The sequence below is a fragment of the Lotus japonicus genome, chromosome 2, assembly GCF_012489685.1.
Source record: "Lotus japonicus ecotype B-129 chromosome 2, LjGifu_v1.2".
Taxonomy (NCBI): domain Eukaryota; kingdom Viridiplantae; phylum Streptophyta; class Magnoliopsida; order Fabales; family Fabaceae; genus Lotus; species Lotus japonicus.
Window position 1 is genome coordinate 36,044,636 of NC_080042.1, and position 15,688 is coordinate 36,060,323.

General features: G+C 37.0%; 1 long non-coding RNA gene and 1 pseudogene across 1 annotated transcript; both read left to right on the plus strand.

Annotated features, from left to right (window-relative positions):
• The first annotated feature begins 2,956 nt into the window (after positions 1-2,956).
• LOC130735365 (uncharacterized) lies at positions 2,957-4,202 on the plus strand. Its single transcript, XR_009018414.1, has 4 exons — positions 2,957-3,032; positions 3,519-3,616; positions 3,718-3,768; positions 3,995-4,202. It is a non-coding gene; the product is annotated as an uncharacterized LOC130735365 (long non-coding RNA).
• Positions 4,203-12,270: 8,068 nt separating this feature from the next.
• Positions 12,271-15,293, plus strand: LOC130737962 (uncharacterized; annotated as a pseudogene).
• The last annotated feature ends 395 nt before the right edge of the window (positions 15,294-15,688 follow it).

Here is a 15,688-nt window from a genome sequence, read left to right on the forward strand (position 1 = left end):
AATTACCCCCTCGTTCTCGTTCTCCATCACTCTCAGTCACTCTCACTCGTTCGTTCTCGTTCTCAACTCTCACTCGTTCGTTCAACCATGGATTTCCACCGATTTGATCTCGATTTCCACCGATTTCAACCTGATTTCCACCGATTTCAACCTGATTCCACCGATTCCAACCTCCCGATTCCAACCTCCCGATTTCCACCGATTTCTTCTGTTTCGAGCTCCCTTCGATCACTCTCTTCGATCTCGCTTCTCAATTCTCTTTCAGATTGCGATTTAGGGTTCTACGCAAACGTTGATAATTTCCTCTGCACATTCCTCTCCATTTCCATAGAATCGCGATTCGCAATTTGAAGATCTGTGTTGTGCCGAGTCTTCGCGTCAAGCTTGGGTGGTGAATATCTCAGGCGGCCGCGGACGGCGGCGACGATAGCGGCGGCGGTTGGTGGAGGAGCTGGAACGGGAAGAGAGGTGGATAATTGTGATCGGAGAAGAGAATGATGTATTTGAAGCAGCCTAGGATTTCGCAGAGCATGGAGTTGTTGTTGTTGTTTGATTTGGTTGTTTGCGTTTCTGTGTGTGGTTGTTGCTGTGGCTCCTCCTCCACCTTGTGTTAGAGGTGGTGATCTTGTGAAGGGAAATTCAGGTGGCTACTGTTTGCATGCAATTTTGATGGTTTCCCTCTGAGCCTGTGGCTCGGGGGATCTGAGAGTAGCTATAGCCATGGCGTCGTCAGAGAATGAGGCTTCTTCTCAGTCTTCTTCTCATCCTGCTTCTGCACCTTCCTGTATGAACAAGTTTAGGCTCTATGAGACTCTATCGGTATGATGCTATGCACTTTTATTCTTCTTTCTAGTGTTTGTGGATATTAAGTATTCCAGTGAATTTATTATCATTGGTGGTTCTTCTTTGTTTTGAAATTGCAATGTTAAATGTTTGAATCAGGAAACTATGTAATCATTGGATTTCTTTTGTTACAGGCCTCAATGTATAGGTTCACTATTTTACAGGATGAGAATTAGTTGACTAAGTAGACAGAAGTAGATAAATTGGTAAACTAATTCCATTGTCTGATTTAGCTCTCATTCTTTCACTAATTTGATGTTTTTATACGTACCCGATTGGATGCAAACCAAAGAGCACTTATTGGAGCTTATTTAGTGCATTTTCTAGTAGATAATCTCCAATAAGCATATATACATATACCCTTTACTTCCAAAGTGAATTTGAATGTAACTTTTATTCCCTGGCAATGTGTGCATCTATGCGAATACTTCCTATTTCTATTTGACCTTGAAATGGGATTTGCCTTAAATTTGGAAGGGGTTATCTTCTGGCCTCTGTTTATGATTTAGATACTTGGTTTGGAAATATGGCCCTAGAATTACAATGCCTGTCTAATCCAATGTTTATATTTAACTCTTGATATCCCATTTGAGATATACTGAATTACGTGCTTGGATGTGCTTTTGTTTTTATGTTTGTGCCACAGAACTTTTACATGATAGGAAGGGACAAGAACAGGACATATTGGAGAGTGCTAAAGATTGATCGGCAAGATCCATCTGAGTTAAATGTGTGCGAAGATTCAACCACGTATACAGAAAGTGAATGTTCTGACCTGTTGAGGCGTATCAATGAGGGGAACAAGTCCACAGGTGGACTGAAATTTGTTACAACTTGTTCTGGAATTGTTGGTATGTAGATCCAATGTGTTTTTTATATTGTGATTTTTTGTTGTTGGTTTGTGTCTAAATTGTAACTGTCAGTGATTGGTTCCGTCATTTTATCTTGCTGAATTTAAATTAACCCAAAAGATCAGTCAAATCATGTAGAGACAGATTAAGCATGTTAGTTGTGAATGAATTGATGATGATAAGAAAGTAGCTATATGAGTCATGAGATTTAAAAAAATGGGTTGATGATAATTAGAAAGTAGCTATATGATACTCTGTGGTTAGGCTACCCTTGTATAACTTCTTTTCTTGGGTATGGCTCATCCATTTTCTTTTATTCTTTTGCAGGCCTTGGTCTCTATCATCTTGGTTTCCCAAAGGTATAAAACAGTTATCTTATGTTCTATAGAGTCTAACTTTCTCTAAGTTTAGGACTTGAGAATGGGAATATGTGATTTCTTCCCTTTATTTTGGCCAATTACTGTTGCAGCTGGCAAAGTGTGTTGAATAAATGGTGACAGGAATGTGATTATCTAAGGGCTATAGCCCTCCCTCGCCAACAAATTTTAACACTAGTGGATACCAAGACTGGAAAGGTACATTGACAATTTTATTTTCTTTTGAAAATTTATTTTTACTGGTCATGGCCATCAATAGATGTTATGATAGAAATAGATCTCAAGCAGAGTCTAGAAGAGGAGAAATAGCAGAATGTAGGGGATCACTACCCCTGATAGAGACTGTTATTGTAACAAGATAGCTGATAGTTGTTATGGTTAGTTAGTTGGTAGAATAGTTAGTTAAAGGGAGTAGGCTAGATAATGAGTGAGGAGAGGCTATAAATAGTAGGGAAGGGGTAATAGGTAGGGCAATTGGTTGACCAAGGTGTTTTGTGGAGAGTGTTATTTCTCGAATACCAGTAGGCATTGTACTCTTGGAGAGTGAGTTGTTTCAGTAGTAACCATTCCATTTGGGTGCTCTATCTGATCCAGTTTCTATCAACTGGCATCAGAGCTTCTTTAAACCAAAGCACGGTTCTAGTTTGAGGTCATTCATATAATTTTGAGCTAATCATGAGAAAGTAGTAAAATTGATTTTGCCTCTTCCAACATGGCCAAGCAACTGCAGTCAGATGTTTCTTGTACTGCATAAATAGACTAAAATGAAAAGGAAATCCATATCAAAGAAAACATGGAGATGTAGCACACTTGTAGCATGTGGGGTCATTTGCATTTATAAACATGTATTTCTTCACAAATCATGATGATATTTCTGTCTTCCACAGGAATCAAGAGTGATGTCAGGACAAGCTCTGGTATGTTTTTGACTCCTGAAGAAAGAAAATACCCTACGATACATGTAAGTTATCGAGTTTAGTCTTCCTTGGCTCTTTTGTTTTGTCTCTATGTTCAATTTGTCATCAAACCAGTGTTAAAACCTGAACTGTACCAGTTGATGTGATAATAAAAAAAGATACTGAGTTAACCTTTGGCAAATTGACTAACACTACCTAAATTCTAGTAAAAGAAGCAACTCATAGAAGATTTTAGGATAGATGGAGTGTGTGATTTATGAGGAGAGAAGATGAATGGAACAAACCAGTGTTAAAACCTGAACTGTACCAGTTGATGTGATAATAAAAAAAGATACTGAGTTAACCTTTGGCAAATTGACTAACACTACCTAAATTCTAGTAAAAGAAGCAACTCATAGAAGATTTTAGGATAGATGGAGTGTGTGATTTATGAGGAGAGAAGATGAATGGAACTAATGGGAGTAGTTGGAAAACCCTGTTATTACAAACACCATGACATTGGTTTTCTGCTATCTTATATTTATATGTAGCTTTCTATATGGATGGCTGGCGTGGAACAACAGCTACTACAAGTATTTTCATTGCTGCTTCGGTTACAGATTGTCTTGATGGCTATATTGCTCGCAAGGTACTCACTCAAACTGAATTCAAATACGTACCAGACATTCCTTTTTCATTGTTCCATGTTTGAGATGTTTATCACTTGTCTTTTCTATATTTGCAATGCAGATGAAGTTAAAATATTCATTTGGTGCGTTCTTAGATCCCGTAGCTGACAAGGTATCTATTACTACTCTTTGGACTACTTGATGCTTACATACAAGTCTCTTTAAGTAATAACATATTTCGATTCCTCAGAATCAATTCTGTCACCCATAAGCTTCTCCCACAACTGGTTTTGACTTTGCGATAAATAGTAGAATGATTTGCAAACATACTATAAGTGACATGTCAAAACCGTGCTTTCGTTATTTTCTGTAAGTGAATGATTTTCTATTGAATGCAGCTTATGGTTGCTGCAACATTGGTTTTATTATGTACTAGACCTTTGTCTGTTGATGTTTTTGGACAAGCACCCTAGCTACTGACTCTCCCTTCAATTGCCATAATTGGTAGAGGTAATGCTACTTAACTTATTGCATCTTTGATTTCTATGACATGCAATACCTTCAAGGTATTGCTCACAGGGAACCTTACAAAGGGTCGCACATCATCACCAAAATCATGCATCTTCATTGTTATGGATTCCTTATCCCTTCTCTCTGCTGTTATTTTTTCTACGATGTTCAATTTGTAATGTGTCAATTGGCTCTTATTCTAGGTTAAAAATGTCCCTAGAATAAACTTTGGTAGCCAAGGCAAGTTTAAAGCTGTAAATAATCTCTTGCATTTAAGGGGGTTGAAAACTCCCGTTAAAAAAAGCTTGCGGATAAGGGAGGTTTAAAACCCCCGCTAAAAAACGCCGCTAAATGTATATGCAGGTACCAGGGTTTGCTGAAAAACGCCGCTAATAATTTGTGGCGAGTGTAACTTCGGGATTTTTCAAAACCCCCGCTAAGTAACTCGCGGGGGTTGAAAACCCCCACTAATTGCAAGAAAAAAACCCCACTAAAAAACGTTTTTTTTGTAGTGTTGTACTGCATTTAAAGTAAAAATACTTTGAAACGCACCCGCGACAGTGCGTTCGTCAAATTGGTACCGTTGCCGGGGACTTTGGTGATTATTAATTATTTTTAGAGTATTTTTTTTTTATTTTTTTATTTTTTTTTCGTTTTTATGAAAAAAATAAAAAACAAAAAAAAAGGGGCTAGCGGTTAGTATTAGATTTTATTTATTAGATTTTATTTTATTTAATAGATTGTAGGTTGTTTTTCTTTTATATCTCATGTATCTATATCTATCTCATATCTTTTATTCTTATCTCCTATCTTCTAATTCTCTTTTGTATCATCTATTTTTATATCACTATCTTCTTTCTTATTTCTCTATCTTTTATCTCTTTTATTTTATTTTGTTATCTTTTCTATCTTCTTCACCTTCATCTTATTATTAGTCTTATTGCTATCATTAATTTTTTTTTCCGGTTATTTACCTTTTTCTTCAGATTAACCTTTTCTATTTTTTTTCCTTCGTTTTTTTTTCTTTTATCGTTTACTAACTTTTTTTTTTCCATATCCTCTCGTTTTTTTGGTTTAGATTTTTTTAATTTTATATTTCTCTTTACTAACGCTTTTCTTTCCCACTATTTTTTTTTTTATCCTTTTGTTTGTGGAATTTTTTTGAAAATAACGCAACACAAGTGTTAGCTTGTGGAGTTTTTGCAGTGATGGAAGCTAAACTTGATAAGCTAGAAGCTAGACTCGACGAGCTACTATTTTCTGTTACACAAATGTTGCTCAAGAACCATCAACAACAGTTTGAGTCACCTCAATATTATCCACAAGAGAATTTTGAAAATATTTGGTGTGACCCACCTTGCTATTATCCACAAGGGCAATTCCAGCAGTCTATTTATCCACCACCATGCTACTATCCGCAAGAGGAATTTCAATGGAGGAATATGTTTTGAAACCTCTACCGAAGCCTCCAGACAAAGAGTTGATTGTTGAATGTACTGATTTTTCATTTACTCTTATTTCAGGTGGTACACATGCTTGGAAAAAGTTTTCACTCAAACTGAACATTGTCATGAGTCATGTTGAAGGTGCTAGAGAACAGTTTGAGTTTGTTAAGATTGTTGCAGATGAGATCCCTCCAAAGCCACTTGACTTGTGGATTGTTGTTGTTGTGCCTCAAGACTATGAGCTTCCGCTTAATGCTAGGCCTCCACCGGACCCAGGTGATAGCATTTTCAGAGCATTACCAGGTTTCATATCTCGCCAGCTCCCTTGATCCCTGGTTTTTCCTAACCTTTCTCTTTTATTACACTTGTCTAAATTATATGGTGATTTGTGCCTCACATTGTGGACAATGTGTGATTTAAGTGTGAGGGTGGGAATATTATTTAGGATTAGTAGAACCTCAGTTAGGATAGTTTGCAATTTTATTTTAATTTATATGCTTTGTTTTTATTCTTTTCAATAAAATAGTTCACACTTTTTAATTGACTTTTAGAGATGTTGAGTTTGTGAGCAATATAACCATTTTTTTTTTATTAAGTTTCATGTCTCATTTGGATGAAGTTGCTTGCATTTTGAGTTCATCATGATTTGCATTGAGAATTAATTTGTTGGATTTATTGTGCTATATGCTTGCCATGTGAGACTACCTTGTGAAATTTTGGACCAAAGACTTGAATGGTAATATCTATGCCACAATTCTCTTCTCTCTTGTGTGATTTCCTCATGTTTATATGCACTGCAGAACTTGACTTGATTCTGACTCAAATTGTTGTTCACTTTCATACATTGATGTGATAAGGCATTCTTTTCATTTATCTACTGGCCTAAAAAGCTTTGACCTTGCATGTTTTGACCTTTGTTTTAGCCCCTTTGAGCCTAATATCTCCATTCTTATGTAGCTCATTACAAGCCTAAGTGAAAAACAATGATGATACCTTACCTCAGGGAATTAAGAGCTTTGGAATTGTCTTGGGAATGAGTATTCAACAAGTGTGGGGGTAGATTATTTGAATGCATGGTCTAAGTTACTCTAAAGAGGTACCTTCCTTGTGGATAAATTGTAAGCAAGCAAAAAAAAAGTTCAAAGAAAAAAGGAAAAATGCAAATGTAAAAAGAAAAATGCAAAAGAAGAAGGAAAAAAGAGAAGTTACAAAGTGAAGGAAGATACTCATTGCAAAAGGAAAAGGAAGTGAAAGTAAAAAAAAGAGAAAGTTGTGAAAAGGAAGAATGTGTTAATTCTTGGGGTTGTGAGTAAGTTTAATTTGAATTATTCCCCATTGCTCTTATTTTTCCTAAGGTTTTAACTCTGAATATCTTTGATAAATCCTTCCTTGACCTTAGCCTCATTACAACCTTGAAAAGTCCTTTGATCTTTGTATGCATTTGTTCAATTTAATTGGTGTGTTAGAATCTTGTCAAGCCTATGATAGATGCATGTTTTCATGAGATGATGAGAGTTGCTTAAGCATGATTAAACACAAGCCCAAACACTTGAGAGTAGAGAGTATAAATCACTTACATCCAACTTTTATGTTCAATTTGCAATTCCTTGGAATGTTGGTGATGGAGTTCTTGTTTATAAACACTTGGAATGTTGGTGATGGAGTTCTTGTTTGTCTAATCTCTGTGGAAAGTGAAGTGGTTGTTTTGTTGCTCATAAATATGAATTTCTACTTCTCAAAGAAAAGTGTGAGCTCAGTTTTTATGTTCTAGGAAGTACTTGTTATCATATGTGATTTTCTGATTCTTATTTGAAGTTAAGTTTTGCCCAGGAGTGCAAAAGGTTAAGTGTGAGGGAACTTGATGAGCGCATAATTGATGAACTTTATGTATATCTTTCTAAGCTTCATTATATATATTTTGGTGCTTAATTGTTATCACTTAGCCATGTTCTGACCATTAGTGTTTCATTGGATTATTCATAGAAAAGTGCTTAATTCTACACTTTTAGTATTTGTGACTGTTTTGCTAGAACACGTTGAATCTGAAGCTACAAATATTCAAATAGGACGCATAATATGTGTTTGGAAAGCTCACGTGAAGACCTACAACTTTCATGTTCAGCACAATTCGAGAACAAGCTTCTAACATGGTCATAATTGCCTTGAAAAGTTACTGTCGCTAATCCTACGAGTCTGAAACAGTCTGCACTAAAATGATCATATCTTGAACTACAGAACTCCGAATCAGGATTCGGTTGAAGGCCAGTGAAGCTCAGTTAAAGATCTACAACTCTCATGTTTACCTTGATTGAAGATTCATACTTTTTATGGGACCCGCGAATGCCTGGTTGTTCAGCAGCTTACTTCTTTATGTGGGCCCGTTTTGTGAAGATTTGGAAAAGATTTAGATAACAAGGATTGTTACTTGGAGGACAAATTTATTTATTAGTATAAATAAGTGAGGTTTAGGCTTTTGTCAGACACCACCACATCACCTCACCACCATCTCACCTCCACCTCCTATCTCTCCTTATTTTCTATTATGAGTTACTAAACTCCCTACTTAGTCTTAGGATTTTTAATATTCTTGTGTTTTGCAAACTTGAGGTTCTGTTCTTAATGCAAATTCCTTCTCTATTAATTCTCTTCATCTCTATTTCTAATCTATGGTTTGCTTAATTCCATAGTTTTAGAAATAAGAGTTGATTCATGTTCGCTTAGTTCGGGTTAGTTCGTAACTGTTTCTTAATCGCTTAGTTTAGGAAACTGTGAATTAATTTCCGCTTAGTTAATTAGTTCTCACAAATTAGGGAATTGATAAGGAAGAATTAATCTTTTGTAACAAATGAAGGTTTGTTGCACTTGAATATTATAATCCGATGACTAACGTTTTCTCTATTTTGTCTATCTCTTTAATTATTGCTTTGTTACCTTCTACCAAATCAATCAAAACCCCCTTTTTATTTGCTTTTGTTTTACTCTAATATCAATTAATAATTCATCAAGTCCTTGTGAGAATGATCCTGGTGTTCACACCTTGTACTGCATTTAAAGTAAAAATACTTTGACACGCACCCGCGACAGTGCGTTCGTCAGCAAGTGTAACACCCCGATTTCCGGGTGCCACTTTAGTAACCAAAAATAAACTTTACGCGAAAAAACAGGTAATTTTTTTCGTTTGATTCCTTTTAAATAAAGCAATAGAAAATAAAGACATAACCCAATAACTAAACTAACCGACGTACAACAAATATAAACATGTACAGTTTCAGCTGCACTCCCACGTCACGCGCACTCGCAGTGACTCCAAGGTAGTGTGCCCGTAGGCAAATATATACAGAACCAGAAGTGTGAGTGAGAAAGTTGTAATTACAATCCACCAGTAGAAAGTCAGCCTCAAAATGGCCTAAGCAAAGACCCCTATGGTCCGACTGACTCACTGTGATCCCTCAGTAAGAGAACCACAAAAAAGTCAGGCGTCGGGAACCTACCCTGTCCCAAAAGCAAAACGAATCAGAGCTCTACACAAAATATGACGCCTGCCTAAACCTACCCTTCTAGTACCAAGTTTACAGCGAACTGAAGTCGGCAAGTTGAAGCTCAGCTCCATGCGTCATAAAATTCCTTTCGTCAGACGTCCACGCTCGTCAGTACGGTCCTCCAACTCAAACCTGATCCCCCTCGAGGGAGAGACCATCGAAACCCAATCCACCGTCGACATCTGGCAGCAAGCCGACCGCCCAAACACAAGCATGAAACCAAAGCCAAGGCGCTAGGGTCAACTCACGGAAATAAGTAGATATACACTCAACATGTGATATGGGGTATAGATACATATGTTGATATATATATATATATATAAACAATCCTAGCATGTTATTGGCTCTAACAATGCTTCAATAAATCAAACAGCACACGATTCCAGTCAGAATGAATGTATTCGTGAAATGCAATTATGATCCGGATTGTGACGCGTTCCCGTTCGCCACAACCGTTCTTCACTATGGATGAACCATTCCCGTTATTCATCCTTGGTGAACCATTCCCGTTATTCACCGTATGATGAACCATTCCCGTTATTCATCATTAATGCATTGGTGAACCATTCCCGTTATTCACCATGTGATGCACATGTGAACCATTCCCGTTATTCACCCGATTGATGCAATATGGTTAGCCAAACATCGAATCGTCCTCACCACACAAGTGTTTAGCCCAAACCCAAACTCAAAACAAACCCAAGAGTTAGTGTCGGTCAATACAACACAACTCGGAGTTAGTGTCGGTCAATACAACACAACTCCAACAACCAAAACCCAAGAGTTAGTGTCGGTCAATACAACACAACTCGAATAACAAACCCCAAGAGTTAGTGTCGGTCAATACAACACAACTCAAACAACAAGAGTACCTAAAGTACTCGGTGACTTTCAATCATCACCGTAGCTCACCTCAGTGGCTTTCCCCAAATCCAAAACCCCCAACAGAAGTCGACTTTTCCCCGTCTTTCGTAAATATTTTCCCCTTCAGTTTTCCTATGCTTAAACGTTAATAAAAATTGTTTCAATTCGAATTAGTCAAGTTATGAGTTTATTTCTCAAAATCTAAGTTTCCCAAGTCTTTAGTTTTCGAAAGTCTAATCATTCTAAGTTTCCAAAGACCAACCACCCAAAAGATGTTTCCCGGGGAAAGTCTAAGAATTCCAACGAATACCAACGAATGGCTAAGTCTCAAACCCCATGTTTGGACTTGCCTTGGGTTGTTTATCCAACCCGAAATATCAAAGATCACCAGATCAATGAATCCCCACTCCGAAGTCCCGTCAAAACGCACAATCCAACAATCATCTCAACATCATCAGTTATAGAAACATCATAACATCAGTTCATCAACATAATCAACATCAAGTAAAGCATAAGTCGAATTCATCGACGCCTATCATGCAGTCATAGCTAATAGTAAGTTGCCCTAACCTCGAGCTGCTCCAGCCTCGTAATCAAAATCTCCTTCACATAAATGCTTTGAAACTTCCAAAGTTCCTTCAACTGAACCTCGGAGAAAACAAAGCAGAATCCAAACAAAATCGATTAGTTCGATCGCAATACAACACATAAACAATAGACAAAGCATTAAAGCTTCAGAATACGACAATCGGGTACGAAAAGACAAGTTTTCGAAAACGAAAACTCCCCCCCCCCTCACTACATAGGTCACGGCCAAAAAGGAAAAAGAGCTCCGGCTTTTTTTCTTCGATCAAATCTGTTTACAAGGTAGTTTTAGGGTAAAACTAAGGCAAAGAAACTGTCGGAATAATTTTCGGACAATCCGATCAAAATACGGTCGTTCAGGGGCGTTTTGGTCCAAAATAAAAGTTCAAAACCTCAAAGTTATCAGTTCGGAAAACAAATTCGACAGCAATGATCCTAACGACATCCGTGACAACAAATCCTAAAGGCATGAAGTCAGATTACGACTTTTCGACAATAAAGTTTCGAAATGTGCGCAAAAAGAGTTTTGAATCAGTTTTTCAGATCCTGGACAGCTCGATCACAATCGGCGATTACTGACGGAGGTTTTAGACTCTTGGGAACGTAGGGAAGATAAGCCAACCAAGAAATCAGAGAAAACAGACAGTTTTACAAAAAGCTCAAAACTGTGAGCACAGAAACGACTACAGAAACGCAGTAGAAACAGTAATCAGAGGTAAGAATCAAGCTAGTTACCTCGATACCTTGAAGTAGGGACGAACTGCGCGAAGATCGGTCGAGTTTCGGCGAAAATCTCCTCTCCCTCTCCTCTCCTCAATCTGCGGCTCCCTTTGGTGGAAAATGGGAGATATTTTGCTTTTTCTTCTATTTATAGGCAGGTGAAATCGCGGGAAAATGAAAATTTCGCGATTCCGATTTTTGCAGCACGTTCACCGAAGAATTCTAAGAGAGATTCTGGCGTCAGAATTCCAGAACTCAAAATAAATCTCAGACTTTTGGGAAAAACGATATCTAAAATCATAAAAGCGGTGCAAGTTAATCTGACCCGAAAAACTACTTTTTGCTGTGATGGTCAGACGACAAAACTTCCTTCTGAAGAAAGGTTGGAAACGTCGAAACAAATCTGGCAGCGCGGACGGAAACTTCGTTAGAAGTCCCGAATAGAAAAAGTCTTCATCCATCGCTCGAATCTTGGGTTTCGAAGCAAAGAAATTAGCGTCGTCGGACTTCCGAAAAGTGAATACTATCGTGCGTACAGTCCAGGGTTCCGAAATGAAACGCTGGTCGAAGGAAAAATAAAGAGAATCTTTAAATTTTCAAAGGATTCGAAATCTCACTTAAAACGTTGCTTTAAAAGCGAAATTGCCTATTCTGGACACGCTCGCCATAAGGCAGGTGTGCAGACGACTCGCACTAATTCCTACAGCGACTACGCAACATTCCTCAAGCAATTCCTGAACTTTCTTCTTCATTACTCTTTCTCAAACAACAAACTCCTGTCACGCTTACACTAATTCTACGCGTGAGTCGGAAATTAACTTGTTCTGAAAATCCAGGTCTTACAGCAAGACTCATACTTTTAGTGTTATATCCTTACATAGTTGTTGGAACATAGAAAGATGGAGGGGAGGGAAGACTGAAGTACAGTTTAGTTCATCAAATTAATTCCACAACCTTTATTTTTATAATTATGGCACACAATAGCCAATTTGTATAGAGAATAATGGGGTATTTGTGTCTAAGTTATGAGTCTAAATGCAATGATTTATAATCATGAGGAGAAAAGATTTGCATCTGCCAAATTTGAGACAATGGTAGCTTAGAAACTTCATCGGTCGAAAATATGGACTGTGTAACATTCATCTAGATGTAACATTAATCAGAGATAGGAAAGATTATAACTGAGCTTATTTTGGAATACAAGTGGCAGTTTTGCACAATATATTGAAGTAAACTATGTGGAATTCAAATATAGATGAAAAACATATGATCACGTTCTATAGATCTTTGTTTCCTGACTAATTATAAGGCAACCATAATTATAAGGCAACCATATGAAAAAGCTTTCTTTAAGCATATAACGCAGATCTGGCAACAATAATCCCAAGTGTTCCTTGTTTTTGCATAAGTGTCCTTTCTCTCTTTCTAGTCTTTATCATTATATTTATGCCAATATGAATCCTCGGTGACCTCATATGGAATGATGATCTTATTTTGGCACTACAACTGTTAATCATATTATTTATATTAAGCCTAAGTTATGAGTCTAAATGCAAGCAAATTCAGTATCTTATGTCTGTTGTAGTATCACACTTTTACATGATTCTGGTGTTTTCCCTTTACAATGTATTCACTGCCTCATTTTGATAACATTCTGGTGTTTTCTTGTTTCATTGTCTCTTTATATGATGAAGAAATTTTTTCTTCTGCTTTCTAGAGACAAAGCTACTTCTTCGGTAAATCTAGAAGCATCGGAAACTCCAAGTGAGGGTATTAAAGTTGTTGATTATGAATTGTTGGAAACAGATCCAGGAATTAGGCCTCCAATTTCAAGCTATCATCCTGACATTCAAAATGAGGTAAGGAAAGCTTATTTAAAAATAGGTCGTGATCAACCTCCTCACAATTTTGTTTGCCCTTGGACTTAACAAGGTAATCAAAGACGTAGATTTTGCAAAAATTGGTTTAATTTGTATGATTGGATTGATTATAGTGAATCGAAGGATAGCATTTTGTTTGCCATGTTTTTTGTTTAAGAATGTCTCTAAATACGGGGCAGATCACTTTGTGACAGAGGGGTTTAGTGATTGGAAGAATTCTCAAAGACTGGCTAGTCATGCTACTTCTTCCAATACTCATGTTGATTGTGTGCATAAGAGTTACGATCTCATGAACCCAAACCAAAGTATCAAGGCTACATTTGTTAATCAAACTAAACAAATGAATTCCGAATATCGTGTTCGTGTACACACATCTCTTATAACTACTAAGTTTCTTTTGAGTGTCGTATGCCATTTAGAGAAACTGACGAGTCCTTTAACTCTTTATTTAAGGGGTCATTTCTTGAATTGGTGGACACTCTAAAGGAAATTAACCCAGAGATAGCTAATGCAATAGATTGTGCTCCGGGAAATAACTTTATGGCTGCCCCTAAGATTCAAAAGGATCTTGCTGCTGCTTGTGCATGTGAAATAACTCAACAAATTGTATGTGATATTGCGGATGATGTGTTTTGTGTTTTGATTGATGAATCCGGAGATGTTGCTGGTAAAGAACAAATGGTTGTTGTTATTCGCTATGTTAATAATGAAGGTTTGGTAAAAGAAAGGTTTCTTGGGATTGTTAGTGTTAAAGAAACAAGTGCTAAGTCACTTAAGGAGGCACTTGAGAAGTTGTTGTCTGTTAATGGCTTGAGTTTATCTAGCATAAGGGGGCAAGGATATGATGGAGCTAGCAATATGCGAGGTAAGTTTGGTGGGTTGAGAATTTTAATTCAAAATGAAAATCCATCCGCTTATTATGTGCATTGTTTTGCCCATCAACTTCAATTGGCACTTGTTGCATGTGCTAAGACTCACAAAGATGTTAGTGGTTTTTTCGGGAAGGTAAGTATGCTTGTTACTTTCATAAGGTCTTCTAACAAGAGACAAGAATTGCTTCGGGACAAACAAGTATCTCAATTTGCTAAATTGATTGAAGAGGGTGAGATAGAGACTGGTAGTGGATTAAATCAAGAATCGTCTATTGCTAGAGCGGGTGACACTCGTTGGGGTTCCCACTTTAGGACTCTCACTAGATTGATAACTTTATATGGTGCCATTATTGAGGTACTTGAAGAAGTCGGGAAAGATCTGTCATTTGAAAAACATGGTGAAACAGTTCTTTTGCTAGAAGTGTTTCATTCCTTTGATTTTATTTTCATGTTATACAAGATGGTTAAGATTTTAGGATCTACAAATGATTTAAGTGAAGCATTACAAAAGCGTGATCAAGATCTTTTGAATGCTTTATCACTTGTCCAAGCCACCAAACAAGAATTACAAGAAATGAGGAGTGACGGATGGGAAGAACTTATATCTAAGGTTATGGAAATTTGCAATAAGCATGATATTAATGTGCCTGATTTGGATGCACCGTATGTGCAAGGGAAGAAACCTAGACGACATGCTATCACTTCTAGTGTTTCTAATTTGCATCATTATAAGCATGATTGTTTTAGTGTTTTAGATTTGCAGTTGCATGAGCTCAATGCTATGTTTGATGAAGAGAATACTGAACTTTTACAATGTGTTTCATGTTTGAGTCCCACATCATCATTTGAAGCTTTTGATGTGAAAAAATTATTGAGGATGGTTGAACTTTATCCAAATGATTTTGTAGATGTGCCGGAAGTGGTAGTGCGACATCAGCTTCAGAATTATGTTAGAAATGTTCGATGTGATCCAAAATTTGCAAAGTTAAAAGAACTTTCAGATCTTTGTGCAAAACTTGTGGAAACAAAAAACTGCAACACATTTGATATAGTTTATAAGCTACTGAAGTTGGCTTTAGTCTTGCCGGTAGCAACTGCAAGCGTGGAACGTGTTTTTTCAGCTATGAAGTTTGTGAAGAGTCAATTATGTAACATAACGGGTGATCAATGGTTAAATGATCGTCTTGTAACTTTTATAGAAAGTGATGTTCTTGGAATAATTAACAATGATGTTATTTTAGCTCATTTTCAAAAAATGGATAGTAGACGATTTTCATTGTAAATACACTTCAATATATTTTAGTCTATAATTTCTTTTATATTTAGCCACACTGATATATAAGGTCTAAATCCGCCTCTAGTCCCACAACTCGTGAGGGTCATCATCCTTGTAATGAACACCATGAAGGTCGAGCAAGAGGAAATCAACTTTTCCCTCCCCTGACTTCTACCTTTGTTTTCTGGGTCACTAACACTTCATGCAAGATTACTACCCAACGTGTATGGTTTGATTTAATGGAGAGAATTGCTTAGAAAGTCAAGGAACCAACATGTATGGGTTGATTTAACTTGAAAGCTATTGATCCAGGACCTGTAACCCAGTAATTCATGCCCAAAACAACTAAATAGAGCTTCGAAATACGTTTAGAAAGGTTAGAACAAACCAGAAATGAAGTT